Source organism: Crocodylus porosus, unplaced genomic scaffold, assembly GCF_001723895.1.
Source record: "Crocodylus porosus isolate Cpor-Errol unplaced genomic scaffold, CroPor_comp1, whole genome shotgun sequence".
In the NCBI taxonomy this organism is placed as follows: domain Eukaryota; kingdom Metazoa; phylum Chordata; order Crocodylia; family Crocodylidae; genus Crocodylus; species Crocodylus porosus.
This window is the reverse complement of record NW_017728918.1, coordinates 13302375-13312360: the sequence shown is the minus strand read 5'-3', so window position 1 is coordinate 13312360 and position 9986 is coordinate 13302375. Positions and strand designations below refer to the sequence as shown.

The following is a 9986-nucleotide window of genomic DNA, read 5'->3' as shown; positions in this document are numbered from 1 at the left end:
TGATATACCTTGATTTTCGCATGGCTTTTGATATGGTCTCCCACAACATTATGCAAGCAAACTAAGGAAGTACCGATTGGATGAATGGTCTGTAAGGTGGATAAAAGCTGACTGGATCATGAGACTCAGAGGGTAGTAGTCAATGGCTTGATGTCTAGTTGGCAGACAGTATCAAGTGGTGTGCCCCAGGGTTCGGTCCTGGGGCTGATTTTGTTCAGTATCTTCATCAACGACCGGGAAGATGTCATAGAGCACACCCTCAGCAAGTCTGCAGATGACACCAGGCTGGGGAGAGTAGTATTTATGCTGGAGGGTAGGGCTAGGATTTAAAGAGACCTTGACAAATTGGAGGTATGGACCACAAGAAATCTCATGCGGTTCAATAAGGACAAATGCAAAGTCCTGCACTTAGGACACAACAATCCCTGCACTGGGACAGACTCAATCCTGGTAGCTAAGATGATTCACCTCACAAAACCAATCGGTGAGTCTCTAACTGTCAAAATGTTGACTTTCTAATAATTATGCCTATGTTATTTTCCATGAGGTAAAGATAACCAACTTCAAAAGAACACCATGACACTCTTGTAAAAACTGCTGTAAAAACATTCTTTCCACAGGTAAAGAAAGAAGTTGTATGTCTTAAAAGAAGCAGACATAATAGGAGTTGGCTGGCTGGAATGCAGGTGAGGTTTTTTTCATTTTCTTCATGTGCTTATGGGCCACAATGTTTATAATAGTATTTTGATGTGAATATGGTGCCTCACTGATCAGCTTAAGTGCAGCTAAAATGAGGTTCTCCTTGCTGTGCTCTAACCAACTGTGTCTATACAGTAGACGGCAGTAGATCATATTCAGGGCTAGAGCCTCCATCTTACAACAAGTTCCACCTCCAAAGCACTGTTCATTGTACCAAAGACGTTAGACATGACGGGAGCTGAAGAAAAGTCTTAGACAGAAGGAGCAAGAAAACTCTGAAATCATCTGTGCTGATTTAAAACATTTAAAATACAATGAAAGACAACGTAAATTGATCCCAAATTTTTGTTTTAAATGGGTATATGATTCTGAAGGAAATGGCTGTCTTTATATGCTTTCATTTTTTAAGGATCTTCTTTTCTTGGAGGGGGACATTTTAAGTGGCTGAATTTGTGTGCACAAATGAGCCTATTTCCTTCCCAGGTGAAAACTCAAAGAACATAAATATTAGTGTTGAGAGCTTACGTGAGTTTTTATGCCCACTCAGATAATATTTTCTCAAAGCGGAGAACATAGGAAGGACTTGGGGACTTCAGGCTGTCCATTATTAGTTCTTCAGGGTTAATGCCATTATTAGTTCCTTGGGATAATCTTGTTCTCCACAAAAGAAGCTTCCATCTCCAGCAGAACGAATTAACATCCTCTGTTCTCACCGCAAGTTTGAAGAGCCACTTTTCACTCTAACATCTCCCTAAAACAGCACTCTCAACTTTTTCTCACAGCTTGCTTCCCCCTTTTGCTTTCATAGAATCATAGAAAATGAGGGTTGAAGGGACTTCAGGAGGTCACATCTAGTGCAACCCCTGCTCAAACCAGGACCATCCCCAGCTACATCATCCCAGGCAGGGCTTTGTCAAATTAGGCCTTAAAAACCTCCAAGGAAGGAGATTCCACCACCTCTCGTGGTACCTTGCTCCAGCGCTTCACCACCCTGCTCAAGTGCTGGGAGCTTTTGAACCTCACCCTGGGACACTCCATCATTAGCTGAATGTCCTGCAGCTGCACAGGGCTTGATGACTCTTTTTTAAGGGGACAGACCACCTTGCTACACATTTGTATGTGTTCATATTTAGATATGCCATTTAGGTGAGCAATCTGTTCCATTTACAAAGTCAAAATGTATTTGCACCTGATCTGTGCAAGCAAGTGAGGTTTGCTCCTCCAACTTTATCATTTTTCTACAGTGACTGTGCATACAAAAAGCAAATGAATCCAGTACAGTGGTGTTGGACCAGGGCAGCCAGTTTGAAAATTTGCTCTTGTATGTATCGACACTCTTTGCAGCTGCCTATACATTTTTACTTACCTAGGCTGCAGGGACACACACTGTAGGGACTCCAAGGAAACTGCTATTTTCATGTTGATCTATTTATTGCTATTTGCCATTTTCCCCTCTATTTTATTTAGTGTTTACCTTAAAAGTCCAAGGGATTTGTGTTGTTGACTCTTCAAACTACACTTCCACTTCCAGACTATTGTCAGATGCTTTGGCGTGCTGTACACGCAGACAGAGCAGAGTATGTCATGCCAAGTTGGTTTCAGGTGGCCCTGATCACTGCCATTACCTTGTGAGTGAAGGTTACATGGATGCCTGCAGGTGTAGCAGGATTTGTAAACTCTAGGATATCTGCTGAAATCCAAGACACTGCCCTACCTTTGACCCCCTTCCAACTCTAACAAGACCTGAAGCCAAGAAAAAAACAGACTGGAGACTGCTCCTTTAAGACAGTGAAAAAAGGAAGGTGTTCTACTTCTGGGGTGCCCGGTATGGCCCTATTAATGGCACTGCCTTTGCCTCTTCTAGCCACTTAGTCTACCTCTCTGTTGCCTCATTCAGCTTTTCTCAGTCTCCTTTTGATTAACTCATGCTGCCTTTATACCTGCTTGTACCACTGCATCAATAGATGGGATGTGCCAACATCTGAGTTTTTGGTTCAGTGGCCAAACGGAAAGATTTAGTTTTAGATGACAAGAAACGGTTTGTTGTTCAACCTGAAATTAAATATCAGGTTTTCTAATTAAATTAAGATAAACTCTGCAACATTTCCAAATGCCTTTTATTTAAAAAATGTCCGAACAGAATGGTTTGACCTTTCCAAATTTTCCCCCATGTTTTTCCTCTGAAACTATTTCAGTAAACCAGCCTGAACTCACAGATAGCCTTCGTTGCCCCTAAACAGCCGTTTTCCACGTATAACTATTTGTCTGAATTTTACACACGTAGTTGGCAAATCCATTTCCAAACGGCACGATTTCCCTTCCCTGAGGACTCTCCTAATACCTTCCCTTTATAAATCCTTACTTTGTAATATGAAGGCCCTGCTCTGCTATTTCTTCCCCACTTAAACAATCCCCAGTAATACCCCCCCTAGAAAGCAGGAGAAAAGGAGTATAAGGTTAAACTGCAAATTAATAGATCAAAGGATAAGAATCCTAATTCTGAAATAAACTGACTATGGAAAAGGATTAAAACTGAGAAAGAGAGGGGATTACAGTCTAATAATTGTGACAGAAGACTCTGAGTGAATTGGATGGAAAACAGGGGGTAGGCTTGCCTTTGGATTTCCAAGAGAGCAAAAAGGAAATGGAGAGCTGAAAAATAAATAAAAATCCCAGTGGACCTCAGGAGGAGATCAAGCAAGGACCCCTCTCCAATGGGAGAGAAGACTGAAGACTCACAAGAGGCTGCTGTGAGTCTAGGATGTGTCAGCCCGACACCCATATCAGCTTCTTGGAAGGGAATTATGTGCTCTTGTTTTTCATCCCAGAGAAACAGATGATCACTGGAAGAGTACAAAATAGCAGCTACCATCATCTGCTGCTTACCACCATCTGCTGTTAAGTCTCCAGAGGAGACTTAAACTCGAAGCTATCAGGAAGACGAAGACATAGAGAATTACCTCTTCTCCTTGGAGAAACCTGCCTTTTCAGCCACTAACAGCATTGCAGTTCTGCATCTTTGAAAAACAAGGCAGCTTCCTACTGACCCCATGAGAGTAAGAGAAAGACCAGGCGTGTGACCAGAGGGACAGAATTACCCATATTCAGAGCCAGGCTAGAAAGCCAAAACTTTGGCAAGAGCTGAGCTAATAAAGAAAAAGTTTGCATGGACTTCAGCAGAGTGAAGATGCGGGGATATTCCTGCAGCTTGACCTATAAGCGTTGCAGCGATTAATATTGATGTGTTTACACTGGGTTAGAGGAATTTCTGCCAGCACTGTTCCTGCTGAAGAACAGAATGTGCAAATGAGGCAGCTTTTAATGAAGGATGAAGACTGAGAAGCTTTGTATCCAAACCTTTACTGCCACACTATGAAACCGTGGCACTTCATCCCCTGAGGGACTGCTGATGCCTAGTATAACATTTCAAAAGGAAAATAACTCCACCTATAAATGAAAGCCTGACCTTACAGAAATACTGTTGTAGTGGTAATAACAATGCTCCTCCCATCTGAATGGCCTTATTTTACATAATTAGATTTATCTAGTTACTCGGTGTTTAGCTACTTCCTATAACTTCTCTTCACTCCAGTTTTGTTGCCCTCTTTCCTGCTTTTTAAGTGACTATTTTCATGTATATAACAGAGTTAAAAGTAATTATTCTACCCAGGATGAGGTTAGGTTGTACCTGCCTCTTTCCCAGATTTGAAGAAGCTTGTCTAAAATCTCCCCCAACTACATGGTTGGTCCAATGAAAGGAACTGCCAAATTAATCTTGCTTCTGGTACTGTTTTATGGAAGTCAAAGGAATAGCTAATGTTGATTTCAATGGCATGAGTAGTTTGACCCCCCAGTCTTTGGGCTCAATCACTAATGCATTACATTTTAACCTTGGTGTAGATTCATAGGGTGTTTATATACATGCTCGGGGGGTAAGGGGATGCTTTAATTAGAGCATCTGAAGCGTCATGTGTATCAGCATCCTTGAGCTGAAAAATGGCAGCAGGGGCACTTTAAATAAAGCTTATGAAACCGGTTAAAGTGCCCACACCACCATTTTTCAGCATGGGGATGCTAATACATGTGACACTGGAGTCCGCTACAGCGCGGTAATTACCACGCAATGGGGCAGCCTCGATGTACCGGTATGGGTGCCCATAGATTTTTACACTGCTCAGATAGTATGGGAAATAGTGATGGGTCAGGCCCCATATCAGAGAGAGAGAGCTGCTTCCCTTTTTCTTTATAATTAGTTACCAACTATGATATTTAAACAAACTAATGGAGGTTGGGTACCTAAATCCCTGAGAAGTCTTTGTAAATCTCCACCATTGTTTCTTAAGAGGTCCTCTGCTCCCTTTCTATTTAATCCCCACCAAAAGTCATAATCCTCTCCTGTGCTATAACTGATTGTTATGGGAATGCTGACGATGCCTCAAACAGAGAATTATGACTTTAGCTGATGCATGCACTGAAGAAAAAGGGATTGTACTATGGTGTTTTCATGCAAACTTTGTTAGCAGAAAAAAAATGAAGGACCAGAAATGCAGTTAACAATCATATAATATACAGGTAGAATTTCCAGCAACTCACATAGCTTTACAAAGAGGGAGCTTTGTATCGTACTTTAATTTTCAAGCTTTATATTAGTTAATCAGCTACCATAATTTTAATTCACATAATGTGTATATAAAACTATGATTTTCCATTTCTTATCATATTTAATAAATGGAAAAACCATTTGGTTGCCCCCAAAGAATAATCAACGCTGTGTTAATAAGCTCAGGCCTGGGAACACTTTTTCAATAAGAAAAACATTACACATTATAAAATCAATCATACTGGCTGACAAATGAGGCTGTGCATAAATTTTTGACATGAAATCATAGACTGAGGTCTAAATTTAAATTTGGCAATGCTTTCCGAGTCTCACACTTTATGATAGCTCTTCTTGAGAGTAAGCTGTACTGAAACTAATCACATCATTTAAAGGATGCATACTAGTGGTGCAATAAAAATACATTACATCTTGATAAAAGCTGTCCTGGCTTAACTGGTAGTGGGAATCTGTGAACACTGGGATTCACTAAACCACATTTAAATCTGATGGGCTGCTGGTTAAAAGGCATGTAAATAAAACATTTAGCGCTGATTCACTTGTCTCCAGACTCACAGTGGTTCATAAATATTAACTAATTAATCCTTGCAACACCCCTGGAGGTAGCTGAGTTGTGGAACTGGGTGTACTATTGATAGAGAATCACTAATTTGACATCTTTAGACCATTTTCTACTTGTGCATTATCCAACAGACAAACTTTTGTTAGTGATTCAAAATCATTGGACAAATGCTTCTATAAACCTATAAAAATGAGCATCTCCCTGCTGGCATTTGCAAACCATCATACAACATATATACTGCACTTCAGTTACTCTACATATATCTATATTTGCCATTTGAGATCTTTTGTTTCCCGAGATATCTGGTGCCCAGAACCCAGACCCTTTGTCAGTGGGCAAGCTAGAATCACAGACTGATGGTCTGGCCCTTTGTCTTCCACTGCTTAGGCTTATTCACCACCACTGAACCAAACGTACAGGGTCCTGTTCAGCACTACGCTGCAGCCCCCTTGCACCATCAAAGCTTGGCTATCCTGAAGTACTCCTTCTGGTGATAGACCCTCAGTCCCCCATCTTGAATACCTGGGCACAAGGTGGGTGTCCCAGTGATCTAATGCTCCGTATATTCTGTGTCCCTGCAAAGACCAAATGGCCCAGTCAGGCAGAGCTGCATTATGTTGCAGCTGCCACCACTGTGCCAACACCCCTGCAGCAGTGCAGGGGTGAACATATCTCCCAAAATTTTGATTCAGGTTCAATTATGGGTCCCACAGACACCTCAAATCCTCCACTGGACAGTACAAAGGTTAATGCCTGGAACAGTGAGTTTGCATTTCCGTCATATCATTATGTTAATGCAGTTTCTTGACTTTTGTTTCCTGTAAGCTCAGTACTGCCACAAAATCAAACTCCCCCCAAGTAACCAACACATAGGGACTGAGGGGTGCAGGGAAGGGGAGGGTGGGTGACTGCAAACCAATGGTTAGTGTCAAAGTAGTAAGGGAGCACTTAGAGAGGCTGAATGTCTTCAAGTCAGCAGGCCCGGATGGAGGAAAGGCGGCCACACTAAGAGACAGGATGCAACCTTGGAAATTTTCAAGAAGAAACTGGACAGACACCTTGCTGGGGTCATTTTATCTCAGCAGTATTCCTGCCCAGAGTATGATCTTTTGGGGTCCCTTCCAACCCTGATTTTCTATTATTTCTATGATGTCTATGACCCAGCCTTGCCTTAGCAATAAATGCAAGACCTGTCAACTCATCTCTACTGCCACAGTGAACACTCCTCACAATAAAACCATCAGAATCCATGGATCATACACATATCTATCCCAGAATGCAGTATAATAATATAACCAGTGTACCAAATGCCCACATGGAAACTAAACTATGTGGGTGAAACCAGAACTGGTGAGACCTCACCTGGAATACTGTGTTGAGTTTTGGGCTCCTCACTTCAAGAAAGGTGTGTACGGATTAGAAATAGTCCTGCAGGGAGCAACAAAAGTTATTAGAAGCATGACTTGAGAGGAAAGGCTAAGAGAGTATTTAGTAGAAAGAAGAGAAGACTGAACGGGATATTACAAAGAGGACAGAACTAGGAGGAATAGTCTCAAGTTGTAGCAGAGGAAATTTAGATTGGAGATTAGGAAGAACTTTTAATTATGAGGGTGCTCAACCACTGGAACGGGCTATATAAAGAAATTATGGACACTCCATCCAAGTTTTCAAGAGCAGGTTAGACAGGCACTGAACTAGGATGGTTTAGTCAGGGGTGATTCTTCCTTGAACAGGGACTAGATGATTGCATAAGGTCACTTCCAGCCCTACTTTCCTATGATCCTGTGATCCTATAGGCAGTGGATCCTACAGGCATGGTCCATTATAACCTACCTGATACTTGCTAGTCTCTGCATTTCACAGGTGATAACAAGCCCCCCCCCCACCCATGCTCTTGCTCTTCCACTTACCAGGTTTCAACTGCATCTCAATTGTCTGTTAATTACCTGAGAATTTATCTTATATCCAGTTTTTACATACATATGGAGTTTTATACAAGCCCTTCTTCCATTTGCTATTTACTTCTACTATGTCTGCTTCTCTCCCAGAATCCCCTGGAAGGGAACTGCTGTGGTTGATAGGAGGTGATTGATAGATCTGAAGACTAATTTCAATAATAATTCTGTGGGGGGCAAAGAGGGAGGTAGAAACAACAGTGTGGTCTGTGTTCAAAAGTGCAACTTGCTGTTTCTTCATGACAACAGAGATAGTCTAATGAAAAGCCTGTACCTCTGTCCTCTGGAGGATGGTAAATCTGGTAGGAATTCTAACCCTGTTTGAGAAGGTGCAATGTCTGTGAATTTCAAATACTAAAATATAGATAGCAGCAATTTCTTGAGGCCTATTCTTCTTGATGTTGTTGTCTGTGGATCTGTTTGTGTAGCTTCATGCAGTGAACTCCTGCTGATTTCTGGATGCATACAGGTAGAGAACTGGAGTCTATATGAAAGAAGTATGGGGGGATTCAGTCAGATACTATACTAGATAGATACATAGACAGACAGACAAAAAAAAAAACAGTAGGTGCATGATATCCCCTTCCAGCCCTGAACAGTATTAATGATCGAACATTTTCATAGGCCCTTTTCCACTGGTATTAAATTCTAGAAACTCAAGAAACCATTCACCTAGGGTTTTGCTTCACATCTTTAGGGCTACCAGAAGATTCATGACCTGTGAGATGATTAGAAGTTTTAGTGACCTCAGTACAAGTTTGTATCATATCAACAATGGCCCTAGGAGACGTGTGAAATATGATCATTTAAAAACTTTTTACAGTGAAAAACTATATTGTCTCAGATGAGAATTAGGCTACCAAGTATATAAGGTTTTGCCTATATGTGAGCTTATTCAGGTAGAAACATTTCATTTTAAATGCATACTTTACCTTCTATAACTTTAGAATTCAAGGGGAGAGAAGCTCTGAAATGAAGATTTATGAAGTACCAAAATAACAAAGACATCCTTTAGTCAGAGTCAGTTCTCTTGATGGTGAATTACCTGATTCTTTTCTTTTTTTTAATAAAAGTTCTTTAAAATGTAATGCAATGTGGCACTTGTACTGTAGTATGTCTTCTGGGCTCAGATGAGATCAGGTGTTACAATATACCCTGATTTTGTTCAGTGCCATTCTGCATAAGCGTTAGTTTGTATTTCAAAAGACATGGCATCTCAGTTTTAAACAGGTTGCCCATCTAAACCAACCATTTCCTGGTATTTATGCTCTAAGGCATGTGTTTCACCACCTGAAAATCTCTGGAATCATATCTTCATAGCAAGAAAGAAACATGAGCTAAACACAAACTATATATTGCATCCATCGTATCCGTCCAGAAAAAAAATGTTCAACTATTCATAGTAAAAAAAATATTTTACAATGTGTTTTCTGAAGTACTATACTTCATTTATGTATGCCGAGTCCTGCAGGACAATCCACGTGCTAAAAATTTGACAAAAGTGTTGGTGCAATACCTCAGGCAACAGCAATCTATAAGAGGTGCCATTATCACCGTCAAGATCTAGAAGGATGAAAGGGAGAAATCTGACAATGGGAACAAGTTTAACACAAAGCAGTGTTGTTTACTGTAAACTTGCTATAAAGTAATGCTGCCTACAAAAGGCCATTCTTCTCTGAACCTGTTAATCACTGCCGTGCTTTCACCTGACTTTAAACTAAGATAGCTAAACACCTCTATACAAACTGCCTTTTTATTATAGTAAACATGGAGTCGATTCCTAACATGCAGACTGGCACCAGTGTGAGTCATAGAATCATAGAAGTCGGGTCGGAAGGGACCTTGTAGATCTTCAAGCCCGACCCCCCGCCTGGGCGGGAGAAAAAACTGGGTTCCAGATCCTAGCCGCCCTAACTGTGAAGTAGTTCTTACGGATGTCTAATCTAAACCTGCTCTCCAACAACTTGTGGCCGTTATTCCTTGTTATGGCAGGGCGCTCTAGGAGAAACAAGGTCTCTCCCAAACCCTTCTGGTCCCCTCTAGTGAGTTTATAGATGGTCACCAGGTCCCCACTCAGCCTGTGGATGCACGACAAGGTCTGGGTTAGCCCTGCCAACCGTGACCTCGCATTGTTGGCCCATGTTCATCTTGG

At 41.3% G+C, this 9986-nt stretch overlaps 2 long non-coding RNA genes across 2 annotated transcripts in view; one reads left to right on the top strand and one right to left on the bottom strand.

Moving 5' to 3' along the window:
• Positions 1-1764: 1764 nt before the first annotated feature.
• The window catches only part of LOC109312179, a 10871-nt gene continuing 2649 nt past the window's right edge, over positions 1765-9986 (bottom strand). Inside the window, exons 2-3 of the long non-coding RNA XR_002101714.1 lie at positions 6230-6232; positions 1765-1778 (exon numbers count right to left, since the gene is read on the bottom strand). This is a non-coding gene — a long non-coding RNA (uncharacterized LOC109312179). The remainder of the gene's footprint in view (positions 1779-6229; positions 6233-9986) is intronic.
• Positions 9667-9986, top strand: part of LOC109312178 — a 22642-nt gene continuing 22322 nt past the window's right edge. The window contains exon 1 of the long non-coding RNA XR_002101713.1: positions 9667-9678. This is a non-coding gene — a long non-coding RNA (uncharacterized LOC109312178). The remainder of the gene's footprint in view (positions 9679-9986) is intronic.